The 22,470-nt window shown below is 42.3% G+C and overlaps 1 protein-coding gene across 3 annotated transcripts in view; it reads left to right on the top strand.

The window, feature by feature from the left end:
- Positions 1–22,470, top strand: part of BMP7 (bone morphogenetic protein 7) — a 136,059-nt gene that overhangs the window by 1,820 nt on the left and 111,769 nt on the right. The gene's annotated exons all lie outside the window — the stretch shown is intronic.

The raw sequence follows: 22,470 nt of genomic DNA, 5'->3' as shown, positions 1-22,470 counted from the left end.
CATGGTGTCTTCAGTGTATACTTCCTGATGTTGTGAAGGCCAAATCTGTGAATTGGGACCCCCTGTCCAACTTGGCACTTGGAAAGGAAAGTAGAACTAGCAATTATGTTATTTCTTCAAAGCACCATTAGATCAAAAGGGTGGATATTCTCAAGTTTGGTTGGAGTCATGAACAAATAGAGGAGATATCCTCTCCAAAATCCTTTTGTAAATCAATGTGAATTCTTACTGAGGTGCATTTAATCCAACCATATATCTTGGACAGTGATAAAAGGGTTGACTTGTTGGATTTGTTGAATTTCAGCAACTTTCCCCTCTAGATATGAGCCCTACTGGATTAATGGGTAACCAATTGTTGAGTGATCTTTAAGTGCTCTTCAAGCCTATTGCATTTTTTTCAAGGGACCCCTTGAAATCTTGCAATTAGCTGGCCTTAAAGGACCTTATAAAGTGCACCTGCATGAATCTAAAGTTGCAATACCACACACATTAATTTGGGAATCAGTGGCACTGCCTTTAGTGTATGAAAACAGAGGACTGAGACGGATGGCAAATTGCAGGACTTTAACTAGTGAAATTAATTAATCTGTAATAACTGAACCCATTATGTTGCCGGACAAACACTTCACTTAATCCTTGAGTCATCCAATGGACAGGTGACATTTTCTGCATTTTAATAATGCATATTTTTGGGTTAGAGTCTACTGAGTTATTCCTCAATATAAACTGGAAACAAAAATTTTCTTCTACTTAAAAATATATGAACATAACATTCAATCTTTGTTGTGGAGTAATGTGATGATACCATAGCCTCATCTAATCCAGTGATTTAAATGTCCAGTGCAGGATTGTTAAAATAGCCTCATATATGTTAAGTGTGAACAAAAGTTTGCTAAGAGATACCAATTGTTTATCAAGATGTTTGCGGAATTAGTCTGAATTGAATTGTTGTGCATCATAAATGAATTAATCACAGTTTTATGAATACACTCTGGAAATTGCTCAGAGTTACATTTGCATAAGATAACAGTTGATTATTGTTATCTTACGCCTTATCACATATGCACTTCTAGCTCTCTCCCAGCAGTTTTGCAATGATGGTGAGTTCAATCCTGGGTCTGAGATCCCATGGTTTAGGTCATAGCTTGTAAGTGTGTGTTAAAGGATTAGGATCATATTGAAGAGCAATGGAGTTGTTGCAGAAGCATTTATAAATGGAAAAGCCCCCATGGAAAGAAGAAAGCTCAGAGCTGTTCTAAAAAACTAGCTTGCTTTATTCAATGAAATTCTTTTCAATCTGGTTTTTAGTCCACAAATTCATAACATATGATGCACGAAGCAGGTTGTAGATTTGGAACTTAATGATCTCAGAAAAATTTTCTGATACTTCCTTGTTTGCTGTGGCTTTTTATGAGCAAAGCCTGAGCACATGGCATTGGGTTTAAACAAATTAAAGGAAACTTGTCACTTTTCTTTTTGGCTAGGCTGACTTTTGTTTTAATGGAGAGTTATTATTCATGGGGGTTTCTCTTTGTTTGTTAATGGGGTTGAATAAACCAGCTGGATTTGAGTAGAATACTCTTTAGGGCAAAGTTCTATTTAAAATGTATAATTATAGGTACGAGTTTCTGTGTATCTGTTTTTAGCCTAGATCACATGTTGTCTGTGAAACCACCGCATGTACAGATTGGATGTCTCTGAATCCACACCAAATCTTTCTAGAAGTTCAGAACAGAGGGAACTTTAAACCATTCCCCCTTCCCCAACCACCCAGCTTGGCCTAAACAAAGTCATAAAGAGGGACACACCCTTTGCATATGAAATGCCACAAATGATAGCCGGATTCTTCTTTCTTATTGCAACATGAGGTGCAGTGGCCTAGGGCTTGCTTTCTGATTCTCCAAATGTCCACCCAGCTAAGAAAGTTGACCACCACAAGATCATTTTGGAAAATGTTACATGGACAGTCAATGAAGGGAAGTGGGCTTAAAAGGCAGAAAAGCATGAGGGAATTTAAAGCTGGATGGAAATTTTGGGAGGTGAATACCTGGTCAATAGTGGGCCAGGGAAAGTTGCTTTAAGAATGCCTATCTGAGCAATGAAGTCAACTAACCACATTATGAGTTAACGGTTGAACTTAGCCTACATGAAAGTTTAAGCAATTTTTACCACAGCATACTGACTAAGGAATTCTGGTAGTTAAAGTCCATACATCTTCAAGTGGACAAAGTTGAGAAACACTGCAATCAACCAGTAAAAACTGTTTATAGTCTGAACCAATGGTCACCAACTGGTGGTCCATGGACCACTGATTATCCGTGAGAAAATTTTGGTGGTCCGCAAAAAAATTATTTGCATTTTTTATATTGCACTAAATACTATTTATCTTTTTCAAAAATCATATTAGTGGTCCGCGGGATTTAAAATTATGAATGTAGTGGTCCCTGCGGTCCGAAAGGTTGGTGACCCATGGTCTGAACTCACAGCCTATATGAATTTGGATGGGGAAGGAAATCCTTGTTCGTAAACTGTTCCCTCAGACTCTGTGTGAATTATTCTAGTAATGAATTAATGCACTTTTACTATCACACACTCCAATGAACCAAACATAACCCAACGTGAGCTTCACACGGCTGGTGAAGCCACACATACAGATACATTACATCTTTTAAATAAAATCTAAAATTATCCAAGTTTATGATGTTATGTTAATATAAGTCCTGGTCATTTAACTGAATTAAATGTATGGTGTGAACACAGTTCTGGAAAAAGTAGCACAGCATAGCATTTCCAGCATAGCTGGCTGAGAAATTTGGGGAGTTGCAGTCCACACATCTTCAAACTACCAAGGTTGACAAACACTGTGTCTATGGGAAATCATCTAATAATCTCCCCTTTTCAATCCATGAAAAACTACCATTCTGTTATGTCACTGATATGGATCGGACTACACTGTAGCAGGGAGTATGCTATTCTAGAAATAATGATTCTATCATAGTGGTCCTTTCTCTCTCTTAGTGTAGTTTTTCATTAGTAAGCCGATAGGAAAGATTCAGTCGTTTTCACATAGGCAGGTGGAATGAAGTGAGTTTTCTCTTTATGGGTTTGTTCCCTTGTCAAGAATGCATGCCAGGACATGTTTAAGAAAGGACATAGATCTCTAATAGCTTTCTTCATCCTTGTGTACACCTTTCATCCCATTATAGCTGCAGGTCTTTCATCTCTGTAGGACAAAGGCCATCTTGTTTATAGACTTTTTAATGAATTAAGAGTTAGACTCATTGCTCACCAGACTCTATAGTCAAGGCCAGCACCTGTTTTGGAGCCTACAGATTTCTGTTGACAGTGAAAATTAGAAGATCTATTGTCAGGCAGATTTCCACCCCTCTTTTAATTGAAAGCTTTCTATAGCAATCTTTCAAAATTTCAGCCTCGGTATTAAATTGTGCCATGGTTGAGAAAAAAGATACCCTTGCGGGCATTGTGTTTCCCAGGTAGGGTCCTGTTACATATGTTGAACTATTGCAGCAAGGAAGTGTCATAACACAAAACCGAAAATGTATTGCGGTGAGGAATTGTTATAGCACTAAAATGGTGGCATGTAGTTAAAAGATTGAAATAAACTTTATTTAATAAAGCGACTCTATATTTGAAAAAACTCAGTGTAACTTATTCTCTCTCTCTCTCTCTCTCTCTCGTGTGTGTGTGTGTGTGTGTGTGTGTGTGTGTGTTTTAAATTAGACCTTTTTCTCACTTTTCTATGCCTCAGCTACTAAAAGCTAAAGAATGAGTTTTCAAGAAGGTGCAAAGTGGGTGAGCTTTGCAGGGATTGGTGAAGATTTAAAAGATTTTGCATTAGGAACAAATAATCCTTTATAAAAAAGACAGAGTGGCTTTGTAAGTTGTAAAGAAGCATCAAAAGATAAAGAAGGAATACATTGTGCTTATTTTTTCTCTTGCTATGGTTAAGTAATTCTTTAATGCGCTGTAAGATACATTATGCCACTAATTTCTTTGGTCATTCATATTGTGTCATCCTTACCACACATAGATCAGACAGAAAACACTACTTTATTGTAAAATTACACGAACAGAATCTTGCAAGTCTGAAAGCACATTGCTCCCACCATCTTCTTAATAAAGGTAGTTCTTAACTTACAACAATTCAAAGTTACAAAGGCACTGAAAAAAGTGAGTTATGACCATTTTTCACACTTATGACCATTTCAGTATCCCCATGGTCACGTGATTTACATTCCTGGGTCATGTGATCACCCTTTGCAACCTTCTGACAAGCAAAGCCAACGGGGAGACCAGATTCACTTAACAACCAGGTTACTTACCTTAACTGCAACGATTCACTTAACAACTGTGGCAGGAAAAGTTGTAAAATGGGGCAAAACTCACAACACATTTCTCACTTAGCAACATAAATTTTGGGCTTAATTGTGGTCGTACGTTGAGGACTACCTGTAGCCTGAGAAACTTAGGGAGAATCCCTTCTGTGCCTCTTGTCCCACCCATTATTCAGCTGCAGGCTATGCTGGCTTTTATCTGATTATTCCCCAGGCAGCCTCTCTTCATCCTGTCTCGCAAGGACTTTACACACACCTTTACACATTGGTTTGCTCAGAAGGGAATTATGTGAAGAGAATACACATTCTCATATACTTGCGTGCATGATTTTCTATTTATGGAAATCCTATCATACAGAAACACTTCCAACTCCCTTATTTATTTCATGCTTTCCATCTTCCTTGCCTCCGTTATAACTTCAGAATGAGTTTGTATCTGGAGAGTTCTGAAGGTTCTGAAGCTAGATGTCCTCAGGCATAGTTTGAGTCCCTAGTTCAAAAGCAGGGAATTTATAATTCTCCAGACCTGAGTAGCCCTAGCATGTAAAGAGTAAAGGAGGATGATCTTGATGGTAAATATGCATATACAATATTTCCTTAGCTTTTTTTTAAAAAGTGCCCATATACCATTGTATATACTTGTGGATAAGTGGATCAAAGCAGAGGTTGAGAAGAGGATCAAAGCAGAGATTGAGAAGAGGACCAAATCAGGTTGAGAAGATCAGACTTGCAAGATTCTGCTATTGTAGTCCACCTTAATAAAAGTATGTTTTAGACTTCTGTACATTTGGGGTAGTCTACATTGTTGGACTGAGATCCAGGAAATACAGGGATGTAGAAGCTACAAGTTAGAAGCTGCCAGGTAGAGAGAGCTACAAGTTATCCAGCCTCATCACATTGGCAGTAGTACTTATAAATTGGCGAAGAGAACATCACCTGGATTGTTGTTTTGAAATTCCATAAGAAGAGTAAGCAAGTGCTTGGCTGTTGCCTAGCGACCATGGTTTGCTTCCTTTACCTCAAAACAGGCCCTAAGCAATTCTTCAGATCGTTGGCTTTCCCAGAGATGCAAGGAAACAAAACTTATCCATGAAAGTAGAGACTCATACCACCTGCACCCTCCATATATAATATGTAAATAGCTGGAAGAAAACAAGATGTTTCTTTTGCATTCAGGACACCCCCAGACTGAAACCTATACACTTTCTGGAATAAATGGAGGCTTGCAATGAATTTGCTTCCTTCAATCTGGTGTTCTTTGGATGTTGGACTTATAGATAGTCATAGAACTCTTGGGGGAACTGGCTTGAATGAAAGTGGTCATTCTTGAGAATCCAGCCTTCTTTCTCTCTCCCCCCCCCAATACAACAACCCCCAGCAAATGTGTTTCTAATTCATATTTCAGTATAAGCCTTTCTCAAGCTGGTGTCCATGCTCAGATGGGATGATGGGAGCTGGAGTGTGAATCAATGCTTCTCGTGGGGGGGGGGGAATCTCATTGTAGAAGCCTTCTGGAGAAATCTCACTTCCTAAAGGGAAGAATGCTTTACTAGAAAGCAAAAGCGGTCCCATAGCAATAACAGTAACAATAATTCAAGCCGTAACCCCATCCTGCTTGCTCGGAACAGAATTCAAAATGTCTGCCCGAATTCTTCTAAAAACGTTACGCAAAATATTAAGATTTAAATACTAAGATAGGAAACTAAAAAAACACAGATCTTAGAGCCATGATGGCGAACCTATGGCATGCCTGCCACATGTGACATCCGGAACCCTCTCTACGAGCATGTGAGCCGTCACCCAGCTCAGCTCCATCGCGCATGCACGGGCACCTCCTGCTGGCCATCATATTTTTGGGTATCTGCCACACATGCGGGAGATGTGCGTGCATGGGCAGGGGGCAGAGGATGCAGCACCCCCCTCCTGCACTCCATTTTTGGTGCCAGGAGGCTTCAGGGAGGGTCTCTGGAGCTCGGGTGAAGCTGCTTTCACCCTCCCGGAGGCTCGATGAAAACCGCCGGAGCCTGGGAAAGGTGAAAACACCCCCTCCCACTGTGGTGCAGGAGGCCGAGTAGGCCGCCCCAGGGGTGGGGGGTGTCATCTGCGCATGCTCAGGGGGGCGGACTCATTGCATTGTGGGTGTGGGCACGCACGCGTGTGCACGATTTCAGTGCGCGAGGAGAAAAGGGGTAGCCATCACTGTCCTAGAGGAAGGCGCGGTAAACTGTTTTTATATCACATGATGAAAACTGCACAAATTTGCCCATAAAGCTCATTAGCATCTGAGGTCAGTGAAGATAATTTCTTTTTTGTGATAAAATCAATTCACAGTTAGGCACCTGATGATGAAAAATTGGATCTGTATAGATTTTCTACAGGCAGAGTGAAATGTAGTTTACTTTGACATTGTGGCTGCCACATTTTGGAACACTCCCCCCCTCCATAAATCTACTGAATCTGTCTAACATTTTGAAAAGCATTCCCAAACAACTCTTTTCCAGTGAGTTTTTAACCCTAGTGGATGACCAGAGGTGTTTTTAATTTCTCTGTCATTATAACCGAGGTACAATCTTCTGATTAGGCTCAGCTATGAAAACTGTAAATAAATAGATACACTCTGAAGTAAATTCATTCTAATACCTGGAACCAGTGCCCTTTCTCCTAAATGGGCATTTGACAGCAAAATTGACCTTTTTAGTGCAGATGTGAACATCTAAGCAAGTTCATAATGGAAAAGTGGTCCCTCAGGTAGTCAGGCTCTAATCTGTTTTTGAGAGTTAAAGGTCAGATCTATACCCTAAATTGTCCTCAGAGAACAATTGTCAACAACAGCAGATCTTTCAATAGGGATATTGTATCATCCTTGTATCTTGTATTAATTAGTAGCCAAATGGCCTCATTTTGCACCAGTTGCAAATTCCAGATACCTTCCTCTTTGTCCATGATGGCTGGGAAGTCCACAAGAGGCCAAACCAACAGTCTGGAAGTCATCATCTTAACTGCCCAGAGTTGTTGGAAGTCAGGAGGCATTTATTATTACTATTATTTTTAAAATATATTTTTATTATTTTTTAAGTTATACATTTATATTGTGTGTGAACAGAGTTGGTTCTGGGTATCATTCATATTAATCCAATTCACAATAACAATATTAGTAATCTCTTATCACATTTCTCAAATTTAAGTAATCCTTATTATATTATTCAAACATATATATTCAAAAAATGCGTAACTCTTCCTCTTTATCTCTATCTTCATCTCTATCTTTCTTGTTCTATCTAAATGTTTCTCTATTATATATGAACAAATGTAACTAAGTTTCATTTATATTGATCCAGTTTATGCTAACATTGTTAATAATCTCTATCACATTTATCAAGTTTATATAATCCTCACTATATTATTTATACATCTCCTCTTTGGTACTTCAATTCTTATCCATTTTTCCATTTTAATCCAATTCACAATAACAGTATGAACAAAGTTAACTCAATATCATTCATGTTGATCTAATTCACATTAACAGTTATTGTTACTATTATTGTTGCCTTGGAAAAGGCAGATGAGCATTGTAAAACACTCTGTAGCAGCAAGTTCTCCCCGAAGTTACCAGCAGAAAGCCTCGTAGCAGAGGTGTCCATTATTGAATCAAGAGTCAGACTGAAGCCAAAATTTCCAGACTACAGGTTTTGTCATTTGGAGCAGATGGGAAGCTGAAGTTTGTGAGTATAATGGTTGTTATCACTGGTAATTATTGTTTTGCCATGGCTCATGGGAACCAGCATGGACTTGCCCACTAGAAAAAATACAGAACAACCGAAGGAAAGGAAAAAGGATTGCTTCTTAGAGGAAACAGAAAAATCCTGAAATTGTACAGCAGAAGTGAAAAGCAGTTGTTGAGAAGAAATCTCTTCCGGCAGGAGCAAAATCGTTTGCAGTGACAGAGATGACTTAATAATATTGCAGCATCCCATCTTCATCTATGAAGATGCCTTTCAGAAGGTCAGGGGGGTTGGAGCTGTCCGAATTCTGTTGGGAACCTATTCCACAGAACACAACACTGCAACAGAGAAGCAATTGTCGAGAGTTAGTGAGTAGAGTAGTGAAGATGTTGGACTAGGAGTGGAAAGAACAAGATTCTAATGATCCTTTAGGCTTGGAGCAGGCAACTGAGTAACTTTGGGCCAATTATTCTCTTTAATAGCAATAGCACTTAGACTTTTATACTGTTTCACGGTGCTTTACAGCCCTCTCTAAGCGGTTTACCGAGTCATATTGCCTTCAACTTTCACTTTCAACTTTCACAGCTGTGAAAGTTGGACCATAAGAAAGGTTGAGCGCCAAAGAATTGAGGCCTTTGAACTCTGGTGCTGGAGAAGACTCCTGCGAGTCCCTTGGACTGCAAGGTGATCAAGCTGGTCAGTCCTAGAGGAAATCAACCCTGACTGCTCTTTAGAAGGCCAGATCCTGAAGATGAAACTCAAATACTTTGGCCAACTAATGAAAAAGAAGGACTCACTGGAGAAGAGCCTAATGCTGGGGACAATTGAGGGCGAAAGAAGAAGGGGAAGACAGAGAATGAGGTGGCTGGATGGAGTCACTGAAGCAGTAGGTGTGAGCTTAAATGGACTCCAGAGGATGGTAGAGAACAGGAAAGCCTGGAGGAACATTGCCCATGGGATTGCGATGGGTCAGACACGACTTCGCAACTAACAACAACAACAACAACAATCATCTGGGTCTTCATTTTATCGATCTTAGAAGGATGGAAGGCTGAGTCAACCTTGAGCCAGCGAGAATCGAACTGTTGAACTGCTGGAAGCCTGCAGTAGCTTGCAGTACTGCATTCTAACCACTGTGCCATCACATCTCTTTTAAGCCCTACACGGGGAGGTTGCAAACTATCCCAGCTACCAGCATACACTGGACCCAATGTGATAAATTATAGTCCATAACCTTCAAGGGAAGACACTCTCATGGAATGATGTGGAATGATGATGATGATGATGAAGAAGAAGAAAGAAAACAAATTTTTCTGCCTCAGCTGGAGACCTCATGCAACAGATCTAAGAACTACGCCTCATTATTTTTCATTACTAATAAAAGAATAATATAAACTCACACAGGTGATTTTAGTGAGTTGCTTGCAATGAGATATCACCATGGCAAATTTATGAATGGTCTTTGATGTTCTGATGAGCCCTTTGTAAAGGTTTGCTTTTTTTTTTTTGAGCAAATCTAGTTTTGTTTGGATTGAAAGAAGATTGGTATGGGAGTTTTTTCCCCTCCCCTCCTCATTCCACAGCCTTCTTGGTCTTACATTTAACAAGGCTTCCACCAACAGCTGCCTGCAGTGCTTTCCCACCTGCTTGGAGCAAGCTGCTGAAAATATCTGCAGGTCTTTGATGGTTTCCTTTCAGGCCCAGCCTCGGTGAAAAATGACGTCAGCTCCAGTCGCTTCGATGACAACTCTCAAACTGTGGTTAAATGCTTGACTAAGTCAGTAAGTGAAGGAGGTGGGAATGGGAAAATTAGTCATTCTTGGAAGAGCATAGAAACGTGGCTTTTGGTTCATGTAAACGAAGATGCTTAAGAAATCCTGGATTTTTCAGTTTACTTTATACCATCTGGCAGCCTCTTTCTCTCCCCGTCTTTCCCCCCCTGACAAGTGTTTGGCATCAGAAAATCCACCTCTTTGCCCCATTTAATAACAAGCTTTTAACACTGTAGGGCAGCGATGGCGAACCTTTTTTGGCTCGCGTGCCATAAATGGGAGCGCAGGGGGGGGGTCGTGCGCAGGTGTGCCACACCCATAATGCAATGCACGAATCCCTCCCCAGTGCACATGCATGCACTACAGGCGCGACCCCCCATTTTTTGCATGCTTTTTTTTGCCCTCCCCAGGCTCCAGAGGCTTTATAGGAGCCTGGGGAGGGCAAAAAAAGTCTCCCTCGCCCCCCCCCCCCCCCAAGAGGCTCTCCAGAGGCTTTAGGGACCTTCAGGAGGGCAAAAAGCCTCCGGAGCGCAAAAAAAGTCCCTACGAGCAAACCGGAAGTTTTGAGCGCTCCGGAGGCTTCAGGGACCTTCAGGAGGCTTCCCTGAAGCCTCTGGAGCACTTAAAACAACCCTCCGAGCAAACTGGAAGTACATTCCCGAACTTCCGGTTTGCCCATAGGGCTGTTTTTTTGCGCTCCGGAGGCTTCAGGGAAGTTCATGAAGCCTCCGGAGGGGTCTGGGGAGTGGCGGGGAGGCTCTTTTCGCCCTCTCCAGGCTCCTATAAAGCCTCTGGAGCTTGGGGAGGGTGAAAAATGGTTTTGAAAAAGGGTGAACTCAGCTGGCCAGCGCGCATATGCTCACCATCCCGGCTGTAGGGTATTAGAGTTTTCCTTCTACAACCATGTTGGACAGGGGTGTCCAAACGTGGGTACTTTAAGACTTGTGGACTTCAACTCCCAGAATTCCCCAGCCAGGCTTAAGTACCCCACTTTGGACACCCCTAGTGTAGGAGAAAGGAAGGGGAGGCACTCTCCTTTGCGGATTACTTTGTGAAGGGAATGTAAGGGGACAAGCTTTTGCAGCTGTAACCTGGCTTGTGTTAAAATTTGGAAAAAGCTGCCTTGCATTCCATCTCACTACAGGCCTTCCTTGGTGTACAGCCAAAGGTTAATATAGATGTCGCAAAGTTTCTCTCCCCCTCAAATCCTCCTCCCCCCCACTTTAGAGCACTTCAGATATACGAGTATGTATACAGCTGTGTTTGTAGTAACCCTTTCATATTCGCCCTTCTTAAACGGCATTTCCCTGCTTGTATAAATCAAAAGATTTTCTGAAGGATATTTGACCTGCATTTGAACTTATTTGATCTTTGCGCATTTCCCACTTGAAACAAAGCAGATTAAATCTTGGCCCTGAAAAGGCCAAGGATCACATGATGTGGTCTATACCTCAGGATAAACATCCCCCCCCCACACACACACTCCACCCATCCCCCTGGCTATCCTTTTAAGCTTCTCTGCTTGTTTTGAAAGCATGGACGGTTGAATCGGTTCCTTATACCCTGGGATTTATAACCCCCTAGAGATTTAAATGTAAGAGGTTCAGTGTAAAATATTATGTTATCATTCTAACAGAAGGCTGGATATTAATAAGAATAAGTCAATAGGTACGTTTGCTTTTTGTCAGAATGTAGACATCATAAGAACGTAGAATAGAGGAGAACTTCACGATGTATGGTTCTCCATTATTCCTGTGTTTGCAGCATTTACGTGCTAATATATTAAACTTATATGCCTCCCATCTTACTCTGAAAAGTGACTCTCAACCCCTTGGTAATTTCCATGTATTGCTTGATAGGATTTGGATTTCAACTACAATCTAGAAGTCATCAGTTTCTCAGTCCTGGCTTGGGGATAGGCACTTAGGCAGCAGTGTTCCTTAGAATCACGATTCCTATAAGATTGAAGTTGGATCATATAACTCCGCTCTGCACCAGGTAGTAAAACCACAAATCTGATAGGCAAAATAAGTAAGGGGTAAGCTAAATGAGAAACACTGTCAAGCACTAGGAAAACCAGGAGATTCAGGCAGTTCAAATGAATATAAAGATTTATTGCAAACTCTCTAAAAAATCTGATCAACTAGTAGTCAATGGAAATGCCTGGGAGATAAGAGAGGCATTCAAGGTGGGCTGGACTTAAATCTATTGTGGGCAGGCAGGGACTTGGGACATATGATGCCTTTGACCCTTTCCTTGGTCTCAGCCTGGTCATCTTCTACAAACACATTAGATTGTCTACCTTTTTTTTTTTTTTTTTGCTTTAGAACTTCTGGGGAAGAAGAGTTTTGAGACTTGGAAAGAGTTATGAAATGTTTGGACCATACTGGAAAAGATAAATATGGCCAGACTAACTCATGCCTTAATCAGTACTCAAATCAGACGTTCGATACAAGGAACCATACAGCGACTTCAAAGGGCAACAGCAAAATGCTTTCCAGTGTATGCCAAACCAGATCATGTTAGGCTGGTCTGATATTATCTTTGGTGATCTATGTCGCCTTTATTTTGTGTGGTAATAATGGGGCACACAAACATGACTTGATGTGCTGTACATTACTTGTTTTTTTAAGCGTGTGTACTTAGGTGGCAATAGAGTTAAATTCGCATCTGGTGTTAGCTTATCCAAAATAAATCTTTAACATTTCAGAGAATATATGTTTTGAATGTTCTGGGCTAAAAATGGGACAGCTTACCTTTTGCCCTCAGAGTAATTGGTTGAACATTTCAAGGGAAAGAATGAGCAAAGTTCTACGCACACTTACTTCGAAAACGTCGATTCTGACTTCCAAACCATTCCCATGATTGGGATGAGGCATCCCGTGTAGACTTTTTCTCCTTGTAACGTCTCAGGACAGGAATTATTTTCCATATTTTTAACACGCCCTGAAATAGGTAACAACGTCCTCTTGCGTTTTTAACAGAAATGCTTCTGCCTTTTTCCCCCTGTCCAAATTCCTTTCCCCTGCTCTCACATGGCAGTTCCAGTTCACCCTATGATAATCACAGAACGGCATTTATCTTCTCATTTTCTGATGTGAATGTTTTCCTCTGTAGAAATCGCTGTATTAATAGATTTGATAGACCTTGTGCAGGATTTTCTTTTGAAATTTTTGCTTTGGAAATATTGCACTGGGCATCGGTTCTGATATTCTCACATTTAAAAAAACTGATAAAATAAACAGTTCCCTGTGTTGCATGGAGAAGGGAAGCAATGAATAACTCTTTGGTGGAGATGATTGCTGCTTCACACAAAATTAGCAAGATGTGGCAGAAAAGGTTGCTATTGTCATTATTGGTTGATTTTAAAAACACATTGCACTATCAAACCACAGCTGGTGTGCACATCCTTGGGAGCTGAAATATCTAAAATTTAGAAGCAGCTTGTTGAGTAGAAAAAGGTTACCTTAGTTGATGGTTTAGGTAGAACACTAGCTTGGAACTAGGATTAATTATGGTCAATGTAGAGCCTTTAAATCAGTGGGCTTAAGGTGGCTTTATTGATTTCAATGGATGCATGACTAAGGAAGGATTGATATACCAACTAAACCATAAGCTAATTGCACAGGCTTGGTTTATGCCAACTAAAGGGTGGGGGAATTCTAGGACTTGAAATCCACAAGCCATAAAGGGGCCATAGTTCCCCACCTCTGGTTTATACAATAAGGCTTAATACATTCCCTAGGTAGAGGACATTATGCTATTCTCTATATAGCTTGTCTGAAGGGTGCTTCACATAAGCATTCACAAGAGAAGCAACCATCATAGCATAGTGGAGGCAGTGGGAGGCCCAGGGAGGCAGTGGGGCTTGCTGATTGTATACTTGGCTCCTCGCTATACGTCAGCAGCCCTGCCCGAGCTCCTCGAGCTGATCTCAGAGACGGCAGTTGAGACCCCCAAGCTTGTGGTTATGGGGGATTTCAACTTGCCGTCGACGGGGGAAGCATCCGAGGTAGCTCGGGAGTTCATGGCTTCCATGACAGCCATGGACCTGACCCAATTAATTCAGGGCCCCACACACGAAGGTGGCCACACTCTGGACCTTGTTTTTGTATCTGAACAGTGGGCGAGTGATCTGGGAAGAGGGGATGTAACCATTACTCCCCTGTCATGGTCAGATCACTCATGTCTCCGGCTGGACTTCCCTGGTGCTACCCCCCACCACGAGGAGGCGGAACCAAACTGTCCAAGTTGGTACCGCCCCAGGCACCTGATGGAACCGGATAGGTTCCAGACGGAGCTTGGGCCATTCCCTGTAGCCCTGACCCGCTCTCGCTCCGAGAACCTAGTGGCTGCCTGGAATAGGGCGTCCGCTGGGGCCCTGGACCGAGTTGCGCCTTTGCGGCCTCTCCTGCGGCGACGACCCACCCGGGCTCCTTGGTTTACCGAGGACCTGAGGGTGATGAAGCACCATAGGAGACGCCTAGAGGGCAGGTGGAGGTCCTCACGCTCCGAATCTGACCGAACACAAGTAAGAGCCTATTTACGGACTTACCTTGTGGCATTAAGAGTGGCCAAACGCAGACATTGTGCCACTCTTATTGCGTCTGCAGATAACCGCCCTGCCGCCCTGTTTCGGGTGACCTGCTCTCTCTTATCACAGAGGACGCGGGAAGCCCCTTTACAGGGCAGAGCAGAGGAGTTTGGGGAATATCTGCAGGACAAAATCGCTCAGATCCGGAGCGGATGGGCCCCCTTCAGTGGACCAGAGGAGCCGCCAACAGTGAGTCTTGTGAGACCACTCTGGGAGGAGTTTGCGTCTGTTGCCCCCGAGGATTTGGATAGGTTGCATGGACGGCTGCGACCGACCACATGTTTAATGGACCCGTGTCCCTCCTGGTTGGTACTGGCATCCTGGGAAGTGACACGAGGCTGGCTACTGGGCCTGGTGAACGCCTCTTTGAGCGAGGGGTCCTTTCCTGCCGCCTTGAAAGAGGCGGTGGTGAGGCCCTTACTCAAGAGGCCTTCCCTTGACCCGATGGAGCTAGCTAATTATCGTCCAGTCTCCAACCTTCCCTTTTTAGCGAAGGTTGTAGAGAATGTGGTGGCACAGCAGTTTCCACGACACCTTGAGGAATCCGAATATATAGACCCACGCCAGTCCGGCTTCCGGCCCGGACACAGCACGGAGACGGCCTTGGTCACGTTGGTCGATGATCTCTGGAGGGCCAGAGATAGGGGTTGTTCCTCTATCCTGGTCCTATTAGATCTCTCGGCGGCTTTTGATACCATCGACCATGGTATCCTATTGCGCCGGCTGGGGGGGATGGGAGTTGGAGGCACCGTTTTGCGGTGGTTTGGCTCCTACCTCTCCGACCGGACGCAATGTGTGTTGGCAGGGGGGCAGAGGTCGACTCTGAGGCCACTCACTTGGTCCTCTCGCCCCTTCTGTTCAACGCATATGTGAAGCCGCTGGGGGAGATCATCTGTGGTTTTGGGGTGGAGTATCATCTGTACACTGATGATACGCAGCTGTACATTTCCACCCCAGACCACCCCAACAAGGCTGTCGAGGTGATGACCCGGTGTTTGGAAGCCGTCGGGGTCTGGATGGGGGACAACAGACTCAAGCTCAACCCCTCCAAGACTGAGTGGCTGTGGAACGGGCGCTGACCATAGGGGGCGAGCAATTGCCCCCTGTGGAACGGGCGCGCAATTTGGGCGTCCTCCTAGATGCCCGGCTGTCAATGAATGACCATGTGGCAGCCGTGGCAAGGGGGGCGTTCCATCAGGTTCGCCTGGTGCGCCAATTGCGCCCCCTACTGGACCGGGATGCCCTACGCACGGTCACTCATGCACTGGTGACGTCTCGGCTGGACTACTGCAATGCCCTCTACATGGGGCTTCCCTTGGGACGCGCTCGAAGACTGCAGCTAGTCCAGAACGCAGCCGCACGGGCTATTTTGGGGAGTACTAGGTACTCCCACGTAACACCGCTCCTGCGCGAGCTGCACTGGCTGCCTGTAATCTTTCGAGTGCGTTTCAAGGTGTTAATCACCATCTTTAAAGCGCTCCATGGCTCAGGACCTAGGTACTTGCAGGATCGCATCCTACCACACACTTCCCTGCAACCAATTCGCTCTCACAGGGAGGGGCTCCTCCGGGTGCCGTCCACTAAGCAATGCCAACGGGCGGCACCTAGGAGTAGAGCCTTCTCTGTGATGGGCCCAACCCTCTGGAATGACCTCCCCCCCCGATATCAGAACCACCACCGACTTTCTCTCCTTTCGACGAAAACTGAAGACTCACCTGTTCCGTTTAGCCGGCCTGGACCATTCATAATCTTATTATACCTCCTGGCAGATATATTTTAACTGGGTAATTTTAATTGGGTATTTTTTAGGATTGTTGATATACTGTTTTTAATCTACTTTACCTTGTACAGTGTCGTATTGCCTCCTCTTCTATGTTTTTATGTTTGTATGTTTGTATTCCATTTTATTTGTTTTATTTGACTGTACACCGCCCCGAGTCCCTTTGGGGAGAGGGGGCGGTATAAAAATCGAAATAAAGGTAAAGGTAAAGATAGTGATCAGAAATAAACTGCTTGGAAAACTGATCTGTATATATGACAGGATCACCTGGCTGCCATTGGCAACATCCTAGGATCACCTGGTTGCCATTTGTGACCTTCCCAGCCAGCTCCTGACAAGCAAAACCAATAGAGGAAACGGGATTCTCTTCTACCAGTAACTCGTTTCTTTGATTCAGTTATGTGATATGATATCTATGGGAAATAGCAATAGCAGTAGACTTACCGTATATAACACTTCACAGTGCTTTACAACCTTTTCTAAGCTGTTTGTAGTCAGTATATTGCCCCCAATAATCTGGGTTCTCATTTTACTCACCTCGGAAGGATGGACGGCTGAGTCAACCTTGAGCCTGGTGAGATTCGAACTGCCAAATTGCAGGCAACCGGCAGTCAGCAGAAGTAGCCTGCACTACTGCACTCTAACCACTGCACCTCTGTGGAAATGTCCTCATTTAGTCATATTAGAAGTAAAATTACTATTTGTGACATGTTAATGAGGTGTAAATAACTTCAAAAGAGGAGAAAACAATTTTAAAAAATGGTCTTCATACCAGCTCGTGGAAAAGAAAGAAGAACAAAATAAATATAACAACATTTTTTTTTCAACAGGTGAGCATCCATTTCAGAGTGAAGGTGGCCTTAAGTTAGAATGGGATGAGAAAAGATTTGAAAGAACTAATAGAAATATTTCATTAGGACCAAAAGTGAGTCCAGATAGGTGGAAAAATCATGCATATTATCTCAAAGGAAGTAAATAAGTGAGTTTAGTCTGCATTTAGGATTGCCTCTGTTAGATTGGGTAATGGATAGGCACACACAGGCTTAACGGTAACAACAGCTCTTTATTAAGTACAACAAGTGAGAACAATCCAGCGAAGGTTGAGTCTGATAGCAGCCCTTTTATAGGGAGCTGTCAGACACTTCGACCAATAGGATTAAACCTCTGTTCCCGCCGGGAACAGTGATGGAAACCACTGAAGTTAGAGCAAGTATCTAACAGCCTCCACATAGAATCAAACCCATTGTCTTGGGGGGAAAGAAGTTGACTTGACACGGATTGACCTAGTCATTATCAATCTGCTTTGAAGTGGTTTTTTTCCTTAAATCCCTGCACTTTTATCCCTCTCATTCATCTTTTACCTGAAAGTGCTTCGCTATATGACTTCTCCTCAAACGAATAACTTTAATTTGAATAGACATTATACTTACGAGAAGGATCCAGGCTGAGTAATGTAGAAGTTGAAAAAAACATTGGCCAAGTTTTCTTTCTTTCCATCATGACATAATGATAATTAGAGCCAGGCAATAGTGAATTAATGCTTATTGTCTGTAACCCATGCACTGGCACATATGACTTATCCCAAAATGAAACCACAACCTTTGTAATAGATTATATTCTTTGACACCAACTAATGAATTTGTGTAAATTAGGGGGTTGTTTTTTTGAAAATGATTCTGCTCAAAAGATGAACTACAGTTCTAACAATTTACACTAACCTGAAGCCCAAATAATTCAGTGGGGCTTAACTTTCAAGCAAAACACTATGGAATTACAGGCTAATTCATTTTGGTTTGTACATAAAAACCAGAATAGGTTTGATTTTGTATGGCACTTGGTTAATTTTGCCAAAAGTAATTTTTCAGTATTTCCAAAAAAAGGTGAATTTGCTTGATTGTCCTCGATGATCTAATTATTTAACGTGTTTGTCTAGGAGTTGGAAGGCTCAGATTCCTGTTTGATCTTACCTACAGAAGATCATTAGGTGAGCTACTTACCATCTCTCAGCTCAGTCTACTTGGAGTGGGTACTGCATATCATATCTTGGTTTCTGGAAGAGACCATTACTAATCTAAGATACAGTAACATATTTTCTAAAATGATGTCCACCACACTTGTGGATTCAAAGCGCTAAGGTGAGGCTACCATATTTTTTGGAGTATAAGGTGCACCTCTTTCCCTCAAAAAAGAGGCTGAAAATCTGGGTGCGTCTTATACACTGAATACAGCATTGTTTTGCCTCCTGAAACCCCGCCCCTTCACCAAAATGGCCGTGCATAGCTCATAGGAGGCCTTCAGAGAGCTCCTGGGGCTGGGGAGGGCAGAAATGAGCAAAAATGGGCCCTTTTTTGTTCAATTTTGCCCCCCCCCAGCCTCCAGAAGCACTCTATAAGCTTCCTAATGCCCTTTTTTTTTGACAAAAAATGGACCTGTTTTTGCGAAAAATGGGCCTTTTTTGTTCACCCCCCCGAACACTCTACAAGCCTCCTAAGGGCTATTCATGCCCTTTTTTTTGGGGGGGGGGAAACCATTTTGGGGAGGTTTTCAGAGTACAAAAACTTTTTTTTTAATTTGCCTCTTCAAAACCTTGGTGCGTCTTACACTCCAGTGCGTCTTATACTCCCCAAAATATGGTGATTAAAAAGCTGCCTCAAACAATACTCCATCTTGAAACCTGCTAGGAGATGTCCATGTGGGGTACCATCATATTGGTGATTAACAGCTAATGATGGACTTGGTCACCAGCTGGAATGGATGTCAAAGATCAGGTGATGCTATTTCATGAGTTTGGGATAGAGTTTTATTGCAAGACTGGCAGACGTGCTGTGTTGTATTTCATGCAATTGTAGCTTATTCAGCAGTTATTGAGACATCCTTCTCTTGTTAATAAAAAATTACTCAGTTTGGAACATATTTGAGAAAGGAATGGCAGACAGGAGCAAAAATGGTTGGGAAGATTCCTTCCCCCCCCTCCCCTCCCCAAAAAGCTTATTACTATCAAAGCTGAGTCAGATCTGTTGACAGATTTCTTTTTAAACGGGACATGTTATGTTTCAGTTTAATACATTCTGGCAGTGTCACTGGGGTTAAAGCTAATGCAGAGATGTGTGGATCCTGTCATGTTATTGTCAGGAAGAATGTGGGGATTACGTTTAAAAAGGGCAGTGGGTGAGTAGTGCAGCTGTCTATACATATTATTAAAGAAAAAGGGGGGGTTAGATCCCACTGCTAGAATCAATATATTAAATTGCAAGAATCTCTGGTTTTAATTCATCAAAATAAAATATGTTGTTGGAGCTCTTATGGCTTCCCTCCTTGAACCGCAGCGAGGAAATGCTAATATTTGTACAGAAACTGTTAATTTGTGGTTAAAATGATAACATCTTTAGTTTTTACACAACTCAGTCTTTCTAATGCAACAAAAGCCCAAAGCAGCTGATGTGATTGACTGATAAAAATCAGGTGAACCAATGAGTTCAAGAATTTGCACAGTAGAGCCGAGATTATTTATAAGATTTGGATAGCCACCTAGTTTATGTAACATAACCCTGGGTGACTCAAAAGCAAATAGTAAAAACCCCAGAAGCCACCAAAACCTTTCTTACAACCCCAAACACAAAATATCCCTACACATCCTGAAGAAAATGTAGTCCTCTCCTGGACTCCAGCCTCACTACCCCAAACCTTCAGGGCTTTCTGGAAGGCAAGGAGTCTTCTGGATCTCATGAGGGAGGAGATTCCAAAGGTCCCAGATAACTCTGAGAAGGTGTGCAATAAAGATCCTCCTAGGTGGCAACATTTAAAGGAAGGAATCTGGAGTGCCCAACCCCTTATTTGACCTATTGAAAAGAGCAGATAGCAATAGCACTTAGACTTAAATATGGCTTTACAGCCCTCTCTAAGCGGTCAGCCTATTGCCCCCAGCAATATGGGTCCTCATTTTACCCACCTCGGAAGGATGGAAGGCTGAGTCAACCTTGAATGTGAAGATACCTTGAGGGAGAGATGGCCCCACCAATACGTTGTTGACATCAGTCAAGTTTGGGGTTTCTGTAGGTTGTGGTTAACCTCAAGATTGCAACTCCCAACAGCAATGGGACATTGAGGCATTGTTATTTTTATACATGCTGTGTGCTCATATGTTAAATGAAACGTTGAATCCTTTTGTCATGGTCACTAGATTGGCTTTTTCTGACCACGCTCTGAACACATCTCTTGCTTAAGAAATGATAATTCCTAATTTACAGAGAAATCAAATTGTACATGGGTGTCAAACTTGTGATGTCACATTGTCGCCATGTGACGTTTTGCAATGTTTTTCCCCTTCGCGGAGCTAGTTTGGGCGTAGCCTGCGCATGACGCATCCAGTCGGCAGGTCACCAGTTTGACACCCCTGAACTAGTGGCAATTAGCTTTGAATACTAGATCTAAGTCCTCGCTTTAATAACCTGAAACGTATGGCCATTGGGTTGACTAATGTGGAAAGCAGGGTATTGAAACTAATGAACTGAAGCCCTGGTCTATTAAAGCCTTCTTATAATAGTCTAATATAGACAGATTGTACTCTAATACAGCCATCCCAAAATATTGCATATGTTGCATATCTGGAATAGTAAGAATTACAGATTGATTGATTCAATTTTTTTTGCAAAGGGCTGGTCAAATACATCTCAAGCACCTTCTTTTACTTCAAAAGACTGGAACCAATAGGAAAAAAATCCCTTTTCTGAATAGATAATTCATTGACTCTTAATTCATTGACCTTAAGAAAGCTACCTCTGAAAACAGCCGACAGTTGCTGGTGAAGTCGATGTTACTGTTCACTGTTATTAAGGTTGTTTTGTGCTAAAGTTTAGGTTAAAATATTACTAGCAATTAGATAGATACCAGAAATAAAAAAAAGACTACTGATAAGGGTTTCTTTTTTGCAATAAAATCCCCTTTGTTTGAACCTATACATCACAACACCTTAATTCTGTTCATGAGGTATTCTGTGTTCTCTGCTTTGGAAACACAGTCAATGTATTTTGGCAAGATTACTCAGAATCTGTGAAAGAAAACTGCATTATGGTTAGGTGAATGATGGCAGATAAAGTTACAATAGTGGCCAAATTGTGGAAACCTTTTGATAAAAAGTGTATTTTTGAGGTTTGATGGCTAATAACACCACTTTTTTTTGAGTAGTTACCATAAAATTATATATCAATGGAAAAATACTCAAGAATGTGATGCAACAAAATTTGTTCAATTATCTGTATTCTATGAAAGGTTATAGCCAAATATAGGCATCAATAAAACCCAGTTAATAGAAGCAATCATTCAATCTTTTTTCACATTATAACAGCTGCAGAACTAAAAGACTTGGTTCACTCAACGGGAAGACGTTGCAAGGCCGTAATTCATGCTAAAGGTTACCCAACTAAGTATTAACTGACATGGTGATCATTTTTCTATATATCGTTTTTTCTACGTGTTTCAATTTTCTTCTTCATAACTGCTATTCTAAGAGCAAATCCTCCATAAAGGTTATTGCATTACATTCTTGATTAAATTATCTTTCCATTGATATATAATTTTATGGTACTACTCCCCAAGAAAGTGGTGTTATTAGCCATCAAACCTCAAAAATATTGTACACTTTCCCCCCCAAAAAAATTCCACAATTTTGGCCACTACTGTAACTGCTGAGCTCTAATCTTAGAGATATATTAAGCATGAGTGTAACATGCTTAATATATAGTATAATATATATAGTAGGGGAATCCATGTTTTGTGATTGTGATTTCTGATTGGAAAAATAGCTTTTATATTACTGTATAGGTAGGTTCACAGCAGTGGTGGGTTATGACCGGTACATATAGGCGTATTGTTGCCTGCTGGGAGCACCAGGTACTGTTCCAGTACGGTGCTCCGGAGGGTCCACCTGTCCGGCCTTGCTCCTTGTGGGTATTTGAAGTTTTTGGGGCTTTCGCGCATGTGCACGGAGCGTATGGCGCCTGCGTGATGCTCCACTGAGCAGCTGGAGCATTGCGGGCGGTAAGTATGTATTGCATGCATGCTGCGCATGTTCATGTGCGCAGCATGCCGTGCCCCGTTGCACCGTACTGGTTGCAACGGGATCCGGAACCCACCACTGGTTCACAGAGCCTTGGGTTGTAGACCTTGAACCAGATGGCTCAGCTCTCTTCCTCTGTTACAAACTCACCTGTATGATACATCTGCTTGCAATCAGACACTGTCCATTATT

The sequence above is a fragment of the Natrix helvetica genome, assembly GCF_964273705.1.
Source record: "Natrix helvetica genome assembly, chromosome: 3".
Taxonomy (NCBI): Eukaryota; Metazoa; Chordata; class Lepidosauria; order Squamata; family Natricidae; genus Natrix; species Natrix helvetica.
Note: the sequence above shows the minus strand (reverse complement) of the source record. Positions and strands in the feature narration are given on the sequence as shown.